This window comes from Callithrix jacchus, chromosome 17 (genome assembly GCF_049354715.1).
Source record: "Callithrix jacchus isolate 240 chromosome 17, calJac240_pri, whole genome shotgun sequence".
In the NCBI taxonomy this organism is placed as follows: Eukaryota; Metazoa; Chordata; class Mammalia; order Primates; family Cebidae; genus Callithrix; species Callithrix jacchus.
This window is the reverse complement of record NC_133518.1, coordinates 2,206,924-2,225,572: the sequence shown is the minus strand read 5'-3', so window position 1 is coordinate 2,225,572 and position 18,649 is coordinate 2,206,924.

Below are 18,649 nucleotides of genomic sequence, written 5' to 3'. Positions count from 1 at the left end.
TGCCTGGATTTGCTATGTCTGGAATTGCTGGTATTACCTTGCCTGGAATTGCCTGGTATTGGCTTGCCTGGAATTGCCTGGTATTGGCTTGCCTGGAATTGCCTTAGTTAAAATATACTGTAATTCATTTGCCTAAAATTGCCTTGCCTTGAAATGCCAGAAATTGCCTTGCCTGCAATTGCCTTGCCTGCAGTTGCCTCTTTTGGAATTGCCTCGCCTGGGATTGCCTTGACTTGAATCGCCTTTTCTAGACATTCCTTGCCTTGAATTGCATTGCGTGGAATTGCGTGGCCTGGATTTGCATAACCTGGAATTGCCTCTTTTTGCCTTGCTTTTCTTGGAATTACCTTGCCTGGAATTTTCTTGTCTGGAATAGCCTGAAATTGCCTTGTCTAAAATTTTTTGCCTTCAGTTGCATTGCCTTGAATTGCCTTAAATTCCCTTTCCAAAAATTGACTTGCCTGGAAAGCCTTTCCTGCAATTTTTTAGAATTGCCTTAAATATAATTACCTTGCTTGGAATTGCCTGGAGTTGCTTTTTTCTTGGAATTGCCTTGCCTAGAATTGCCTGAAATTGCCTTGCTTGGAATTTCCGTGCCTGAAATTTTCTGGATCGACTTGCCAAGTGTTGCCTTGCCTGGAATCACCTGAAATTGCATTGCGAGGAATTTCCTTCCATGGAATTGTTTTGCCTAAATTTGCCTGTAATTGCCTTGTGTGGACTTGTTTGAATTGCATTTCCTAGAATTGCCTTGCCTAAATTGCCTTGTTAGAGATTGCTTGGAGTTGCCTTGCCTGGAATTGTCTTGACTGGAATTGCCTTGATTGGAATTGCCTGGAATTGCTTTGCCTGAAATTTTATTGACTGGAATTGTCTTGTAGTTGCTCCACCTGTAATTGCATAGCCTGCCATTGCCTGGAATTGCCTTGCCTGGAATTCCCTGGATTGGCCTTGTGTGAAATTGCGTTGCCTGGAACTGCCTGAAAATGCATTGCCTGGAATTGCCTTGCTTAGAATTTCGCTGCCTGGAGAGTTTTGAAATTGCCTTGCCTGGAATCGCCTGGAATTGCATTGCTCGGAATTTCCTTGCCTGGCATTGCCTGGAAGTGCCTTGCTGGAATTGACTGAAATTGCCTTGCCTGAAATTGCATTGTTCTGAATTTCCTGGAATTGCCATACATTGAATTTCCTTGCCTGGAAGTGCCTGAAATTACTTGCCTGGAATTCTCTTGCCTGGACTTGCCTGGAATTGCTTTGACTGCATTTGCCTGGATTTGCATTGTCTGGAATTGCCGGCATTACCTTACCTGAAATTGCCTGGTATTGCCTTGCCTGGATTTGCCTGGAATTGCATTGTCTAGAATTTCCTGGAATGACCTTGCCTGGAAATGCCTGGTATTGCCATGCATCGAATTGTTTTTTCTGGAATTGCCTGAAATCGCCTTGCCTGAAATTGCCTTGCCTTGACTTCCCTGGATTTGCCTTGCCTAAATTTGCCTAAAATTACATTGTCTGGAATTGCCTAAAATTACCTTGCCTGGAATTGCCTGGTGTTGCCTTGCCTAATATTGCCTTAACTAGAATTTCCTAGAATTGCCTTCCCTGGAGTTACCTGGCCTGGAATTGCCTTGAATTTCCTTGCCTGGAATGGCCTTGCCTGGAATTGCCTTGCCAGGAATTGCCTTACCTGCAATTGCCTAGAATTTTCTTGCCTGGAATTGCCTTTCCTGAAAATGCTTGAAATTTCATTGCCTGTAATATGTTGCCTGGAATTGCTAGAAAATGCCTTGCCTGAAATTGCCTTGCCTAAAATTGCCTGAAATTGCACTGCAAGGAATTGCCTTGCCTGGAATTTTGTGAAATTTGCATGCCTAGAATTTTATTGCCTAAACATGCCTAGAGTTTCGTTGCCTGTAATTGCCTTGGGTGGAATGGCCTGGAATTGGCTTTCCTGGAATTGCCTTGCCTGGAATTGCCTGAAATTTCCTTTCCTAAAATTGAGTTCCCTGGAATTTCCTGGAATTGCCTTGCCTGGAATTGCCTTGCCTGGAATAGTGTGGTTTCATTGCCTGGAATTTCCTTGCCTGAAATTGCCTGGAAATTCCTTGCATAAAATTGCCTTGTCAGGAATTACCTTTCCTGGGATTGCTTGGAATTTCCTTTTCTGAGATTGCCTTCTATGTAATTGCCAGGAATTCTCTTGCCTGGAATTGCCATTCCTGGAATTCCCTGGCCTGGAATTGCCTGGATTTGCATTGCCTTGAATGCCCTTGCCCGGAATTGCTTGGAATTCTTTGCCAGTAATTGCCTTGCCCGGAATTGCATAAAATTGCCTTGCCTGAAATTGCCTTGCCTGGAATTGCCTGGAGAATTTTTTGCCTGGAATTGGTTGGCATGGAATTGCTGGGAATTGACTTGCCTGGAATTTGCTTGCCTGAAAGTGCTTGAAATTTTGTTGCCAAGAGTTTCCTTGCCTGAAATTGCATGGAATTGCCTTGCCTGGAATTGCCTTGAATAAAATTTTTGTTCCTGGAATTGCGGTGCCCTGCCATGCCTTGCCATGCTTTGCCTGGAAATGTTTTGCATTGCCTTGCCTGGAATAATTGCCTTGCTTTTTCTTTTCTGGAATAAATAGCTTGCCTGGAATTGCCTTGATTGGAATTATCTGGAATTGCCTTGAATTACTCTAAGCTGAATTTTCTGGAATTGCCATGACTGGAATTGCCTTGCCTGGAATTTTCTTACCTGAAATTTCATAAAATTTCCAGGCCTTTGATTGCCTTGCCAGGAACTGCCTTAAATTGCCTTGTCTAAAATTGCCTGGAATGGCCTTGTCAGGAATTGCCTGGCCAGGTATTGCCTTTTATGGAATTTCCTGGAATTTTATTGCTTGGAATTGAATTGCCTGGAATTTTAAGAAATTAGCTCACCTGTAATTGCCAAGCCTGGAAATGCCTGGAATTCCCTTGATTAAAATTGCTTGCCTGGAATTGCCTTTCCTGAAACTGTTTTTAATTTTCTTGACAGGAATTGCCTTCCCTGGAATTGCCTAAAATTGCCTTGTTTGGATTACCTTGCCTTGACTTCATGGAAATTGCCTTTCTTGAAATTGCCTTACCTAAACTGTTTTGGATTTGCCTTGCCTGGTGTTGTCTTGCCTTAAATTGCCTTTCCAAGAATTGCCTTTTTTGGGATTGCCTGAAATTGCGTTGCCAGTAATTGCCTTGCCTAGAAATGTGTGCATTTTCCTTGCCTGGAATTGCCTTGTCTGGAATTGCTGGAATTTTCTTTCCTGGAATTGCCTTGCATGAAATTGCCTGGAATTGACTTGCCTAAAATTTCTTGGAATTGCCTTGCTTGACACTGCCATGCCTGTATTTGCCTGTAATTGTCTTGCTGAGAATTACCTTGACTGGAATTTCATGGAACTGTTTTGCCTTGAATTTCCTTGCATAGAATTACCTTGCCAGGAATTGCCTTTTCTGGAATTACTTTTTATTATTGCCATGCCTGAAATTGCCTTGTCTGGAATTGCCTTTAATTCCCGTGCCTGGAATTGCCTTGCCTGGAATTTCCATGTTTGAAATTGCCTAAAGTTGCCTTGCATAAATTTTTTTTTCCTGGAATTGCCTGGCCTGGATTTGTCCGACCTGAATTTGCCTGGAGTTGCCTTGCCTTTAATTGCCTTGCCTGGAATTGCCTGAAATTGTTTTGCCAGTAATTGCCTTGGCTGGAATTGCGTGGAATTGCCTTGACTGGAATTGTTTTGCCTGGTATTGCTTTGCATAGAATTGCCAGGAATTTTCTTGCCTGGAATTGGCGAGCCTGGAATTGTCTGAAATTGCGTTGCCAGAAATTGCCTCGCCTGGAATTGCGTGGAATTGCTTTGCTTGAAATTCCCTTGCCTGGAATTGCGGTGCCTTGCCATGCCTTGCCTTGCTTTGCTTGGAGTTGTTTTGCATTGCCTTGCCTGAAATAATTGCCTGGCTTTTCCTTCCTGGACTAATTGTCTTTCCTGGAATTGCTGTGCCTGGTATTTTATTACCTGGAATTGCCTAAAATGCCATGCCTGGAATTGCCTTTTCAGAAACTGCCTGGAATTGCCTAGTATAAAGTTGTCTGGAGTTATTTTTCCTGGAATTGCCTGGCCAGGAATTGACTTTCATAGAATTGCCTGGAATTTCCTCGCTTGGAATTGAATTTTCTTCAATTTCCTGGAATTAGCTCTCCTGCAATTGCCAAGCCTGGAAATGCCTGAAATTTCCTTGCCTAGAATTTTCTTACCTGGAATTGCCTTTTTTTGAAATTGATTTGAATTCCCTTGCCAGGAATTGCCTTCACTAAAATTGCCTGAAATTGCCTTGTTTGGAATTGCCTTGCTTGGAATTACCTTGCCTTGACTTCCCGGAAATTGCCATGCCTGAAATTGCCTTACCTGGACTTTATTGGAATTGTTGTGTCAGGAGTTGTCTTGCCTAAAATTGCCTTGCCTGGAATTGCCTGGAATTGCATTGGCAGTAATTGCCTTGCCTTTAATTGTGTGGATTTGCCTTGCATGGAATCGCATTGCCTGGAATTGCCTGGAGTATTTTTGCCTGGAATTGCATTGCATGGAATTGCCTTTCATTGCCTTGCCTAAACTTGACTTTTTTTGGAATAACGTGGAATTGCCTTTCCTGGCATTTCCTGGCGTGGAATTTCCTTGTTTTGCTTTTTCTTCGCTTAATTTGGAAGGCCTGAAATTGCCTTTCCTAAAATTGCCTTCCTTGCTTTATCTTGCCTAAAATTGTCTTGCCAGGAATTGCCTGGAATAGCCTTGCCTTGAGTTGCCTTGCCTTGAATCGCCTGGAATTTCCTGGTCTGAAATGGCCTGGAATACACTTGCCTTGAATTGCCTTGCATGAAATTGCCTAAAATTGTGTTGAGAGTAATTACCTTGCCTTGAATTGTGTAGAATTGCCTTGACTGGAATTGCCTTGCCTGGAATTTCCTGAAACCGCTTTGCCTGGAATTAACTTCCCTGGAATAATATGAAATAGCTTTGCCTGAAATTGCCTTACCTGGACTTCCCTGGAATTACCTTGGTTGGAATTGTTTTTTAAGGAATTGCCTTGCTTGTAATTGCCTTGTCTGGAATTGTCTGTAACATCGTTGGCAGAAATTGCCTTGCCTGGAATTGCCAAGAATTGCCTTTCCTGATATTTCCTTATCTGGACTTTCTTTTAATTGCCTTGCCTGGAACTGTCTTGCCATGATTTCCCTTGCCTGGAATTGCCTTGCTTGGAATTGCCTTGCCTGGAATTGCCTTGCCTGGAATTACCTGGAATTATTTTCCCTGAAAATGCCTGGAATTGCCTTGCCTGGAATTTCCATGCATGAAATTGCCTGAAGTTACCTGGAATTGCCTTGCCAGGAATTGCCTTTTGGGAATTGCCTGGAATTGCCTTGCTTGAATTTGCTTAGAGTTGCCTTGCCAGGAATTGCCTTTCAGGAATTGCCTTGCCTGGAATTACCTTGTGATGAATTGCCTGGAATTGCCTTGCTTGAAATTGCCTGGAAATGCCTGGATATGTCTTGCCTGAAATTGCCTTTCCTGGAATTGCCTTTCCTGAAATTGCCTGGAATTGCCTTGCTTAGAACTGCCTGAAATTATTTTGCCTGGAATAGCCTGGAATTGCCTTGAGTGGAATTTTATTGCCTGAAATTACCTTGCCTGGAATTGCCTGGACTTGCCTTGCCTCGAATTTCCAGGCATGGAATTGCCTTGCTGGGAATGTTCTTGCCTGGAATTTTATAAAATTGCCTTGCCTGGAATTGCCTTGAATGGAATTTCCTGGAATTTCCTTGCCTAGAATTGCCTTGCTGGGAATTGCCTTTCCTGGAATTGCCTGGAATTGCCTTGCCAGGTATTGCCTTGCCTGGCATTGCCAGGAATTGTCTTCCCTGAAATTGCCTGCCCTGAAACTGCCTAAAATTTTGTTTCCTGGAATTTCCTGAAATTGTCTCGCCTGAAATTGAATTTTCTGGAAGTACCTGAAATTTTTCTGCCTGGAATTTCCTGGAATTACCTTGTGTGGAATTTTCTTGCCTGTAATTCCCATTTCTAGACTTGCCTCGCCTGGAATTGTCACGCCTGGAATTGCCTGGAAATTCATTGCAGAGAATTGTCTTGCCAGGAATTTTATGAAATTGCCTTGTCTAAAATTGCCTGGAATGGCCTTGCCTCGAATTGTCTGGCCTAAAATTGCATTTCTTGAATTGCCTGGAATTTTCTCCCTTGGAATTGAATTTTCTCGACTTCCCAGGAATTAGCTCGCCTGGATTTTCCAAGCCTGGAAATGCCCGGAAATCCCCTGCCTAATATGGCCTTGCCTAAAATTGCCTTACCTGTAATTGCTTTGAATTCCCTTTCCAGGAATTTCCTTCCCTGAAATGGCCTCGAAATTCTTTCTTTGGAATTGCCTTGCCTGTAATCATCTGGAATTTCTTTTACTGAAATTGCCTTACCTGTAATTGCCTGAAATTGCCTTGCTGGGTATTGACTTGCCTGGAATTGCATTGCCTGAAATTGCCTTGCATGGAACTGCCTGAAATTTTATTGCCTGAAATTGCCTGGAATTTTCTTGAGTGAAATTTTCTTGCCTAGAATTGCCTTGCCTGCAATTGCCTGGAATTGACTTTCCTGGAATATCCATGTCTGGAATTGCCTAACCAGGAATTGCCTTGTCTGGAATTTTATGGAATTGCCAGGCCTGAAAATGCCTCGCCTGGAATTGTTTTACCTTTAATTGCCTTGCCTTGTATTGTTTTGCTTGGTATTGACTGAAATTTCCTTTCCTAAAATTGTCTTGCCAATAATTGTCTTTCCTGGAATTACCTCAAATTGTTTTGCCTAAAATTGCCTTGCCTGCAATTGCCTGGAATTGCCTTGTCTGGAATTACCTGGTCTGAAATGCCCTGGAATTCTCTTGCCTAGAATTACCTGGAATTGCCTTGTCTGAAATTGGCTGTCCTGGAATTGTCTGAAATTGCGTTGCCAGGAATTTCCTTGCCTGGAATTGCGTGGAATTGCTTGTGCCTGGAATTGCCTTCACCAGAATTTCCTGGAATTGCCTTTCCTGGAATTGCCTTTCCTAGAATTGGTTGAAAATGTCTTGCCTGAAGATGCCATGCCTGAAATTCCTTGGAATTGCCTTGCCTGGAATTCCCTTTCTTGGAATTTACTAAAATTGCCTTTCCTGGCATTGCCCAAAATAGCCTTGAATGGAATTGCCTGTTATTGCCTTGCCTGGAATCGCCTGGAATTTTTCTGATAGAAATTTCTTGCCTGAAATTGCCTTGACTGGAATTGCTTGGAATTCCCTTTTCTGGAATTTCCTGAAATTACCATGCCTGGAATTGGCTGGAATTGCCATGCATAGAATTGCCAAGCCTAAAATTGCCTGAAATTGTTTCGTGTGGAATTACCTTGCATGGAATAGCCTGGAATTGAGTTACCTGGAAATGTTTTGCCTAGGATTGCCTGGTATTGCCTTACCTGGAATTGCCTTACCTGGAATTGCCAGTAATTGCCATGCATGGGATTGTCTTGCCTGAAATTGCCTGGAATTACTTTGCCTGGAATTGCCTTTCTTCAAATTGTTTGAAATTGCCTTATCTGGAATTGCCAGCAATTGCCTTTCCTGGGTGCCTGGAATTTCCCTGCATGGAATTGCATTGGCTGGAATTTTCTGGAATTTCCTTGCCTTTAATTGCCTGGAATTGCCTTGCCTACAATTGCCTTGCCTGCAGTTGCCTTTCCTGAAATTTCCATGCCTGAAATTGCAATTAGGTAATTGCTTTGCCTAAGCTTGCCTTGCCTAGAATTGCATTGCCTAGAATTGCCTTGCCTGGAATTGTGTAAAATGGAATTGGCTTTCCTTGCCTTGCTTTGCCTAGAATTACCTTGCCTGAAATTGCCAGGAGTTGCCTTGCCTGGAATTGCGTGAAATTTTCTTTCCAAAGATTGCCTTGCATGGAAAAGCCTTGCCTGGAATTAATTGAAATTGCCTTAAATTTAATTGCCTCGTCTGGAATTGCCTGGAGTTGCCTTGCCTGGAATTTCCTCACCTGGAATTTCCCTGAAGTGCCTTGCCTGAAATTGCCTTGCCTAAAATTCCCTGGAACTGCCTTGCCTGAAATTCTTTTGCCAATAACTTTTTGGAATTAACTTGCCAGGTATTTCCTTGCCTGGAATTGCCTGGAATTGCATTGTGAGAAATTTTCTTGCCTGAAATTGCCTTGCCTGGAATTGCCTGAAATTGCCTTGCCTGGAATTGACTGAAATTGTTTTGTCTGGAATTTCCTTCATTGGAACTGTTTGAAATTGCATTGCCTGGTATTGCCTTTCCTGAATAGCCTGGAATCGCCTTGCATGAAATTTCATTGCCTGAAATTGCTTTTTTTTTTGCAATTTCCTACTCTGGAATTGCCTTGCCTGATATTGCCTGAAGTTTCCTTGCCTGGAATTGCCTTGCCTGCAATTGCCTTGTTTGGAATTATGTGGAATTGCTTTGCCTGGAATTGCCTTGCCTGGAATTGTTTTACCTCGAATATCCTGGAATTGCCCTGCCTGAATTTGCCTGAAATTTTTTTGCCTGGAATTGCCTTGCAAGAAAAAATCTTTTTTGAAAATACGTGGAATTGCCATGCCTGGAAATGCCTTTTCTGAAAATTCCTGAAATTGCCTTTTCTGGAACTGCCTTGCATGTAATTGCCTGAAATTGCCTTGTCTCGAATTGCCTGGCATTGCCTTGCTTGGAATTGCATTACCTGGAATTGCCTTGCCTGGATTTGGCTGGCCCAGAATTGCCTGTATTTGCCTTGCCTGGAATTGCCTGGAATTGCCTTGCCTGAAATTGCCTGGAATGGCATTTCCTGGAATTGCCTGAAATTGTTTTGCCAAAAATTGCCTGGAATTGCTTTGGCTGGAATTCCCTTCCCTAAAATTGCCTTGCCTGGAATTGCGTGGCCACTAATTGTCTTTCTTGCCTTGTCTTGCCTAGAATTGCCTTGCCTGAAATTTCCTTGCATGTAATTGCCTTGTCTTGCCTTGCCTGAAGTTGCCTTGCCTTTAATTGCCTTGCCTGGAATTGCCTGTAATTGTCTCCCCTGGAATTGATTTGCCTGGAATTGCCTGGAATTGTCTTGAGTTGCCTTGAATGCAATTGCTTACTCTTCAATTGCCTTTCCTGTAATTGCCTTGCCTGGAAATGTTTTGCTTTTAATGGTGTAGCCTTGAATTGCCTTACCTGAAATTGACATGCCTGGATATGCCTGGTATTGCTTTGCCTAGAATTGCCTGGAATTGCCTTGGCTGGAGTTGACTTGGCTTGCCTTTCCTTGCCTGGAATTGCCTTGCCTTGCCTTACCTTGCCTTGCTTTGCCTGGAATACGTTGCCTTTCCTGGAATAATTTCCTTGCGTTGCCTTGTCTGGAAAAATTGCCTTGGTGGAATTGCGTGGAATTGCCTTGACGTAATTGCTTTGCCAGGAATTGTTTGAAGTTGTTTTGCTTGAAATATTCTTGCCTTGAATTGCCTACAATTGCCTTGCCTGGAATTGCTTTGCCTAAAATTGCATGCAATTGTTTTGCCTATAACTGCCTTGCCTAAAATTGCCTGGAGTTTTATTGCCTAAAATTTCCTGGCCTGGAATTTTCTGGAAATGCCTTTACTAGAAATACCTTGTCTGGAATTGCCTAGAGTTATTTTGCCTGGAATTACCTTGCTTTAAATTGCCTGTAATTTCCTTGACTTGAATAGCCTGGCCTGGAATTGCCTTGCCTTTTTTTGCCTTGCCTTTGCCTAGAATTGCCTTGCTTGGAATTGCCTTGCCTGGAATTGCCTTTACTTGCCTTGCCTGGAATTGCATTGCCTGGAATTTCCTGGAATTGCCTTGCCTGGAATTGCGTGGCCTGTAATTGCATTACCTGGAATTGACTTGTATGGAATTGCCTGGTATTGCCTTGCTAGATTTGACAGAAGTTGCCTTGCCTGGAGTTGCCTTGCATTGCCTTGCCTCGCCTGGAATTCCCTTGCCTTGCCTTACCAATTTTGCTTTGCCTGGAGTTGCCTTGCCTTGCCTTGCCTGAAATAATAGCCTTGCCTTGTCTTGCCTGGGAAAATTGCCTTGCCTGGAATTGCATGACCTGGAGTTGCCTGGATTTGCCTAGCCTGGAATTGCCTTGCCTGGAATTGCCTAGAATTGTTTTGCCTGAAATTGCATTGCCTGGAATTGCCTGAAGTTACCTTACGTGGTGTTACCCTTCCTGAAATTGCCTACAATTGCTTGCCTGAATTTGCCTTGCCTCAAATTGCGTGGAATTGCCTAGCCTGGTATTGCCTTGTCTGGAATTGCCTGTAGTTGTTTTGCCTACAATTTTCTTGCCTGTAATTGCTTCCAATTGCATTGCATAAAATTTTTTTGACTGGAATTGCCTGGAATTGTCTTGTCTGGAGTTGTCTGGAATTGTGCGTGGAATTTCCTTGCCTAAAATATTTTTTCCTGGAATTTCCTGCAATTCCCTTGCCTCGTATTGCCTGGCCTGTGATTGCCTTGCCTTGCATTGCTTTGCCAAGAATTGCCTTACCTGAAATTGCACTTTTTGGAATAACCTGGTGTCGCCTTGCCTGGAATTGCCTACAATTGCCGTTCCTCAATTGCTTTGTCTAGAATTGCCTGAAGTTGTTTTGCCTGGAATTGCCTTGCCTGGAGTTGCCTGAAATTGCCTTGCCTGTAATAGCCTTTTCTGCAATTGCCATTCCTGGAATTGCCTTTCCTGTAATTGCCTTACCTGGAATCCCTGAGAGTTGCCTTGCCTGGAATATCCTTGCGTGGAATTGCCTGGAATTCCCTTTACCTAAATGCTTTGCCTGGAATTGCCTGGAGTTACATTGACTGGAATTGTCTGGGTTGGAATGGCCTGCAATTGCCTTGCCTGGAATTGTGTTGCCTGGAATTTGCTGGAATTTGCTTGCCTGGAATTGCCTTGCATGAAATTGCCTTGCCTGAAATTGCCTGAAGTTACCATGCCTAAAAATTTTTTGCCAGGAATTATCTGGAAATGCCCTGCCTAAAACTGCATTGATTGGAATTTCCTAAAGTTTCCTTTCCTGAAATTGCCTTGCCTGTAATTGCCCTTCCTAAAGTTTCCTTGCGTGGAATTATCTATAATTTCCTTGCCTTGAATTACCTTGTCTGGAATTGCCTAGCCTATATTAGCCCGGAAATGTCTTGTCTGGAATTTTCTTAAATGGAATTGCCTGGAATTATTTTTCTGAGAATTGTTTTTACATGTATTGACTGGAATTCCTTGCCTGTAATTCCGTTTCCTAACATTTCCTGGAATTGCCTTTGATGGTATTGCCTTGCCTGGAATTGTTTTTTCTGTAATTGCTTCGTCTGAAATTGCATAGCCTGGAATTGCCTTATCTGGATTTGACTTACCTGAAATTGCCTGGGATGGCCTGAAATAGAATTCCCTTGAATTCCCTTGCCTGAAATTGCCTTGCCCAGAAATATTGGCTTCCCTGGAATTTCCTGTAATTGCCGTGATTGGAATTACCAGAAGTTGCCTTGCCTGGAATTGCCTGGAATTTCTTGGCCTGGAATTTCCTTGCCTTAAATTGCCTTGCCTAAAATTGTCTTTCTTGGAATTGCTTGGAAATGCGTTTCCAGGAATTGCCTTGAATGAAATTGCCTGGAATATTTCTTTTTCTGGAATTGCCTTGCCTGAAATTGCCTTGATTAAAATGACCTGGAGTTGCCTTGCCTGGAATTTCCCTGACGGGAATTGCCTTGACTTGAAAAGGCAATTCCAGGCAAGGCAATTTCAAGCAAAGCAATTGTAGGCAAGGCAAGACAATTCCAGGCGAGGCAAATTTAGGCAAGGCAATTCCAGGCAAAACAATTTCAACAATTCCAGGTGAGGCAATTCCAGGCAAAGAAAAACAAGGCAATTCCAGGCAAGGCAATTCCAGGCATATCCAGGCAAGGCAATTTCAGGCAAGGGAATTCAAGTCAATTCCAAGCAAGGTAATTCCAGGCGAAAATATTCCAGGCATATCCAAACAAGGAAATTCCTGGCAAGGTAATTTTAGGCAATTCCAGGAAAGGCAATTCCAGGTAAGGTTATTCCTGGCCATTCCAGGCAAGCGAATTTCTGGCGAGGCAACACGAGAAAATTCCAAGCAAGGCCATTCCAGGCAATTCCAGGCAGGGAAATTTAAGGCAAGTCAATTCAAGCAATTTCAGTCAAGGCAATTCCAGTCAAGACAACTCCAGGTAATTCCAGGAAAGGACATTCCAGGCAAGGCAATTACAGACAAGCAATTCAAGGCAATTTTATTCAAGGATATATATAAGAAAGCAATTGCAAGCAATTCCAAGAAAGGCAATTCCAAGCAACTCCAAGCAAAATAATTCCAGGCAAGTAAATTCCAGGCAATTTCAGCAAAGCAATTTTAGGCAAGGCAACTCCAGTCAATTCCAGGCAAGGCAACTCCAGGCAATTTCAATAAAGTTTACTCCAGGCATCTCCAGGCAAGCCAATTATTCCAGGCAAGGCATGGTAAGGCAGTTATTCCAGGCAAGGCAAGGCAAGGCAATTCCATGCAGAGCAAGGTAATTTCAGGCAAGGCTATTCCAGGGAATTCCAAGCAAGGCAATGCCAGGCAGGGCAGTTTCTGGCAAGGCAATTTGAAGCAATTCCAAAGAAGGCAATTCCAGGCAAGGCAATTGCAGCCAAGCACTTCCAGGCAAGGCACCTCCAGGAAAGACAATTTCAAGCAATTCCAATAAAGGTAGTTCTAGGCAAGATAATTTTTGCAGGCCAGGCCAAGATTGGCAATTATTCCAGGCAAAGCAAGACAAGGCAAGGTAAGGCAATTCTAGGCCAAGAAAGATAAGGCAAAACAAGAGAATTTCAGACAAGGCAATTCCAGGCAAGGCAATTCAAGGCGAAGCAATTCCAGAAGAGGCAATTCCAAACAATGCAATTCAAGGCAAGGCAATTACAGTCAAGGCAATTCCAGGCAAAAAAATTCCAGGCAAGGCAACTTCAAACTAGGCAATTCCAGGTAAATCCAGGCAAGGCAATTTCAGTCATGGCAATTCCAGGCAAGGCAATTCCAAGCAACTACAGAAAAGGCAATTCCAGGCAAAAATACTCCAGACAATTCCAGGTAAGAAAATCCCAGGAAAAGCAATTCCACACAATTCCAGTCAAGGCACTTCCAGGCAAAAAAATTTCATGCATGGAAATACTATACGATTTCAGGCAAAATAATACCAGGCAAGGCAATTCCAGGCAATTCCAGGCAAGGCAATTCCAGAAAAGGCAATGTCAGGCAATTCCATTCAAAGCAATTCCAGGCAATTTCAGGCAAGGCATTTTCAGGCAATTTCAGGCAAAACACTTTCAGGCAAGGAAATTCCAGGCAATTGCAAACAAGGCAATAGTAGGCAAGAAAATTCGAGGCACCTTCAGACAAGGCAAATCTAGGCAAATTAATTCCAGGTAATTCCAGATATGGCAATTCCAGGCAATTCCAGGAAAGGCAATTTTAGACAAGGCAACTTTAGGCAATTCCAGGCAAGAAAATTTAAGCAAGGCAATTCCTGGCAATTCCAAGGAAGGTAATTCCAGGCAAGGCAATTCCAAGAAATTCCAGGCAAAACAATTTTTGTCAAAACGTTTAGAGCCAATTCCAGGTAAGGCAATTCCAGGCTAAACAATTCCAGGCACTTCTAGACAAGACAATACCAGGCAATACCAGGCAAGTCAATTTCACGTAAGGCAACTAAGGCAAGGCAATTCCAGGAAAGAAATTCCAGCCAAGGCAATTTTATGCAATTTCAGGCAAGGCAGTTCCAGGCAAAAGAATTCCAGGCACGACAATTCTAGGAAATTTTAGAAAAGGCAATTCCAGGCAAAGCACTTTCAGGCAATTCCAGGCAAGGAAATTCCAGGCAAGGCAATTCCAGACAAAGAAATTCCAGGGACGACGATTCCATGCAATTTCAGTCACGGCAAAACCAGGCCAAGCACTTCCAGCGAAGTACAGGCAAGGCAATTCCAGGCAACTCCAAGCAAGGCAATTTCTGGCAAGGCTATTCCAGGGAATTTCAAGCAAGGTAATTTTAGAAAAGGAAATTCCAGGTAATGCAATTTCTGGCAAGGCAATTTAAAGCAATTCCAGGCAAGGCAATTCCAGAGAAAGAAATTCCAGGAAATTCCAGGCTAGGCAATTCCAGACAAGAATACTCCAGGCAATTTTTGGAAAGGCAATTTCAGGCAACACCAATAAATTCAGTTCTAGGAAAGGCAATTTTTCCAGGCCAGGCATGGTAAGGCTATTATTGCAGGCAAGGCAAGGCAAGGTAAGGCAAGGCAATTCTAGGCAAAGCAAGGCAAGACAAGGCAAGGCAATTCCAGAGAAGGCAATTCTAGGCAAAAGCAATACCAGGCAAATCCAGTCAAGTCAATTAAAGTTAAAGTAATTCCACACAAGGCAATTCCAGGCGAAGCAATTCCAGAAAAGGTAATTCCAGGCAAGGGAATTCAAGCCAAGGCAATTACAGTTATGGCAATTACAGGCAATTTCAAGCAATTCCAGGCAAAAATAATTCCTGGAAAAACGATTATTCTAGGTAAGAAAAGGTAAGGCAAGGCAATTTCAAAAAAGGCAATTCAATGCAAAGCAATTGCAGTCAAGGCAGTTCCAGGCAAGGCAATTCCAGGCAAGGTAAAGCAAAGAAAGGCAATTCCAGGCAAGGCAATTTCAGGCCAGGAAATTTCAGGCAAGCCAACTCCAAGCAAGACAAGGCTTCACAAGGCAATTCCAGTTAAGGCAATTTTAGACAAGGCAATTCCAGGAAAGGCAATTTCAGGCAGAAATATTCCAGGCAAGAAAATTTCAGGCAATTCCAGGAAAGGCAAATCCAGGCAGGCAATTCCAGGCAATTTCAGGCAAGGCAATCACAGGCAAGGAATTTCCAGGACATTCCAAACAAGGAAATGCCAGACACAGCAAATCCAGGCTATTCCAGGCAAGGAAATTTCAGGAAAGGCAAGTCCAAGCAATTCCAGTTAAGGAAATCCCAGGCAAGGAAATTCGATGCAAATCCAGGCAACACAATTTCAGGCAATTAAAGGCAAGGCAATCCCAGTCAATTCCAGGCAAGGGAATTCTGGGCAACGCAATTCCAGGAAACTCTAGGCAAGGCAATTACAAAATAAAAATCTCCAAAATATTCCAGGTAAGACAATTACAGACAAGGCAATTTCATGCATTTCCAGGCAAGACAATACCAGGGAAGACAATTCCATTACAATTCAGGCAAGAAAATTCCAGGCATGGCAAATCCAGCCAATTAGAGGGAAGGTAATTCCAGGCAAGGCAATTCCAGGCAAGAATATACCAGGCAAGGCAATTCGAGGCAATTAGAGACAATGAAAATCCAGCCAAGGCAATTCCAGGCAATTTCAGGCAAAAGCATTCAAGTAAATGCAATTCCAGGCAACTCTAGGCTAGGCAGTTCCAGGAAAAAATCCTCAGGCAATTTCAGGTAAGGCAATTTTAGGCATAGAAATTCCATGCATTTTCAGGCAAGGCAATTTTTTCCAACACAATTTCAGGCAATTCCAGGCAAGGCAATTCCAGGCAAGACAATTCCAGGAAAGGGAATTCCAGGCAACTCCAGACATGGCACTTCCAGGCAAGGCAAATCCAGGCAATTCCAAAAAAGGCTATTCCAGACATGGCAATTCCAGGAACACCAGGAAAGCCAATTCTTGGCAAGACAATTTTAGAAAAAGTCAATTTCAGGAAATTCCAACTAAGGCAATTCCAGTCAGGGCAATTCAAAGAAATTCCAGGCAAGGCAATTCCAGGCATTTCCAGGCAAACTAATTTCAGGATAGGCAATTCCAGGCAAATCCAGGGCAGGGAATTCCAGGCATGGCAATTTCAGGCAATTCCAGGAAAGGCAATTCCAGGAAAGACAATTTCAGGCAAGGCAATTCTAGGCAATACCAGTCGAGGCAATTCCAGGAAAGCCAACCCCAGGTTACTCCAGGCAAGGCAATTCCAGGCAAGAAAAATCCAGACAAGGCAATTCCAGGCAAGTTTATTAAAGGCAATTCCAAACAATTCCAAACAAGGGAATTTTAAGCAAGGCAATTTCAGGCAAAGCAATTTCAGGCAATTTCAATCAGGGCAATTCAAGGCAAGACCATTTCAGTCAATTCCAGGCAAGACAATTCCAGGCAAGTCAACTCCAGGCAATTTCCGGCAAGGAAACTCCAGGCAATTCCAATCAACACAAATCCAGGAAATTCCAGCAAGACAAGTATTCAAGGGAAGGCAAGGTAAGGAAATTATTTTATGTAAGGCAAGGCAAGGCAATGCAATTCCAGGCAAAGCAAGGCAAGGCGATACCAGGAAAATCCAGACAAGTCTATTCCAGGTAAGGCAATTCCAGGCAATCCCATTTCATGCGAAGCAATTCAAGGCAAGGCAATTATAGTCAAGGCAATTACAGGTAATTGCAGGCAATCCCAGGCAAGGCAAATCCAGGTAAGGCAATTCCAGGCATAACAATTTTAGCCAATTCCAGGCATGGCAACCCAAGCCAAGGCAGCTCCAGGAAATTCCAGGCATGGCAACCAAAGGCAAGGCAGCTCCAGGCAATTCCAGGCAGGGCGACTTCAGGCAAGAAAATTCTGGGCAACTTCAGGCAAGGGAATTCCAGGCAATGCCATTCCAGGCGAAGCAATTCAAGGCAAGGCAATTATAGTTCAGGCAATTACAGGTAATTGCAGGCAATTCCAGGCAAGGCAATTTCAGGCAATTCCAGGCATGGCAACCCAAGCCAAGGCAGCTCCAGGCAATTCCAGGCAGGGCAACTTCAGGCAAGGGAATTCCAGGCAACTCCAGGCAAGGAAATTCCAGGCAACTCCACGCAAGGCAATTCCAGGCAAAAAACTTCAGGCCATTCCAGATAAGGCAATTTCAGGCAACGCAATTTCACATAATTCCAGTCAAGGCAATTCCTGCAAACGCAATTTCAGGAAATTCCAGGCAAGAAAATAAGAGGCAATATAATCCCAGGAAAAGGAATTCCAGGCAATTCCAGACACGGCAATTCCAGGCGAGGCAACTCCTAAAAATTCCAGAAAAGGCAATTTCAGGCAAGGAAATTTCAGGCAATTCCAGGAAAGGCAATTTCTGTCAAGGCAATTTAGGAAGGCAATTCCAGATAATTCCAGGCAAGGCAATTCCAGGAAAGGCAATTGTAACAAATTCCTGGCAAGGCAATTTCCAGCCAGGCAATTACAGACAATTCCATGCAAAACAATTTCAGGCTAGGCAATTCCAGGCTGTTCCAGGCAAGGCAATTCCAGGCAATTCCAAGCAAGGCAATTCCAGGCAAGGCAATTCCAGGCAAGACAACTCCAGGCAATTTCAGGCGAGAAAACAGGAAATTCCAATAAAGTCAATTGCAGGCAAGCCAATTATTCCAGGCAATGCAAGGTAAGACAATTATTCCAAACAGAAAAGTCAAGGCATGGCAAGGCAATTCCAAGCAAAGCCATGCAAGGGAATTCTAGGCAATACCAGGAAAGGCAATCTTAATCAACTGTAGGCAAGGAAATACCAGGCAATTCCAAGCAAGTCAATTCCAGCTAAGGCAATGCCAGGTAAAAAAATTTAAGGCAAGGCAATTACAGGCAATTTCAGGCAATTCCAGTCAAGGCAATTCCAGGAAAAGCTATTAATTCAGGCAAGGTAAGGCAATTATTCCAGGCAAGGCAGGGCAATTCCAGGCAAAGCAAGGCAAGGCAAGTTAAAGCAATTCCAGGAAAGGCAATACAATGCAAGGCAATAACACTCAAGGCAATTCCAGGCAAGGCAATTTCAGGAAATTCAGGCAAGAAAATTCCAGGCAAGACAATTTCAGGCAAGGTAAGGCAAAGAAAGGGAATTCCAGCAAAGGCAATATCAGGCCGAGCAATTACAGGCAAGGCAAGGCAAGGCAAGGCAAGGCAGGGCAGGGCAGGGCAGGGCAGGGCAGGGCAGGGCAGGGCAGGGCAAGGCAGGGCAGGGCAGGGCAGGGCAGGGCAGGGCAGGGCAGGGCAGGGAAAGGCAAGGCAAGGCAAGGCAAGGCAAGGCAAGGCAAGGCAAGGCAAGGCAAGGCAAGGCAAGGCAAGAAAATTCCAGGCCAGACAATTCCAGGCAAGGCAACTTCAGGCAAGGCAAGGCTACGCAAGGCTATTCAACCTAAGGCAATTTCAGGCAAAATAATTCCAGGCAACACTATTCCAGGCAGGAAAATTTCAGGCCAGGCAATTTCAGGCAATTCCAGGCAAGGCAATCACCGCCAAGGCAATTCAAAAACATTCTAAAAGGGGAACTCCAGGTATGGCAAATCCAGGCAATTCTAGGCAAGGCAATTCCAGGCAATTACTGGCAAGCCAATTTTAGGCTAGGCATTCCCAGGCAGTTCCAGGCAAGGCAATTCCAGGCAAGGCAACTCCAGGTGATTCCAGGCAAGAAAATTCCAGACATGGCAATTTCAGGCAAGGCAATTCCAACGGTTTCCAAGCA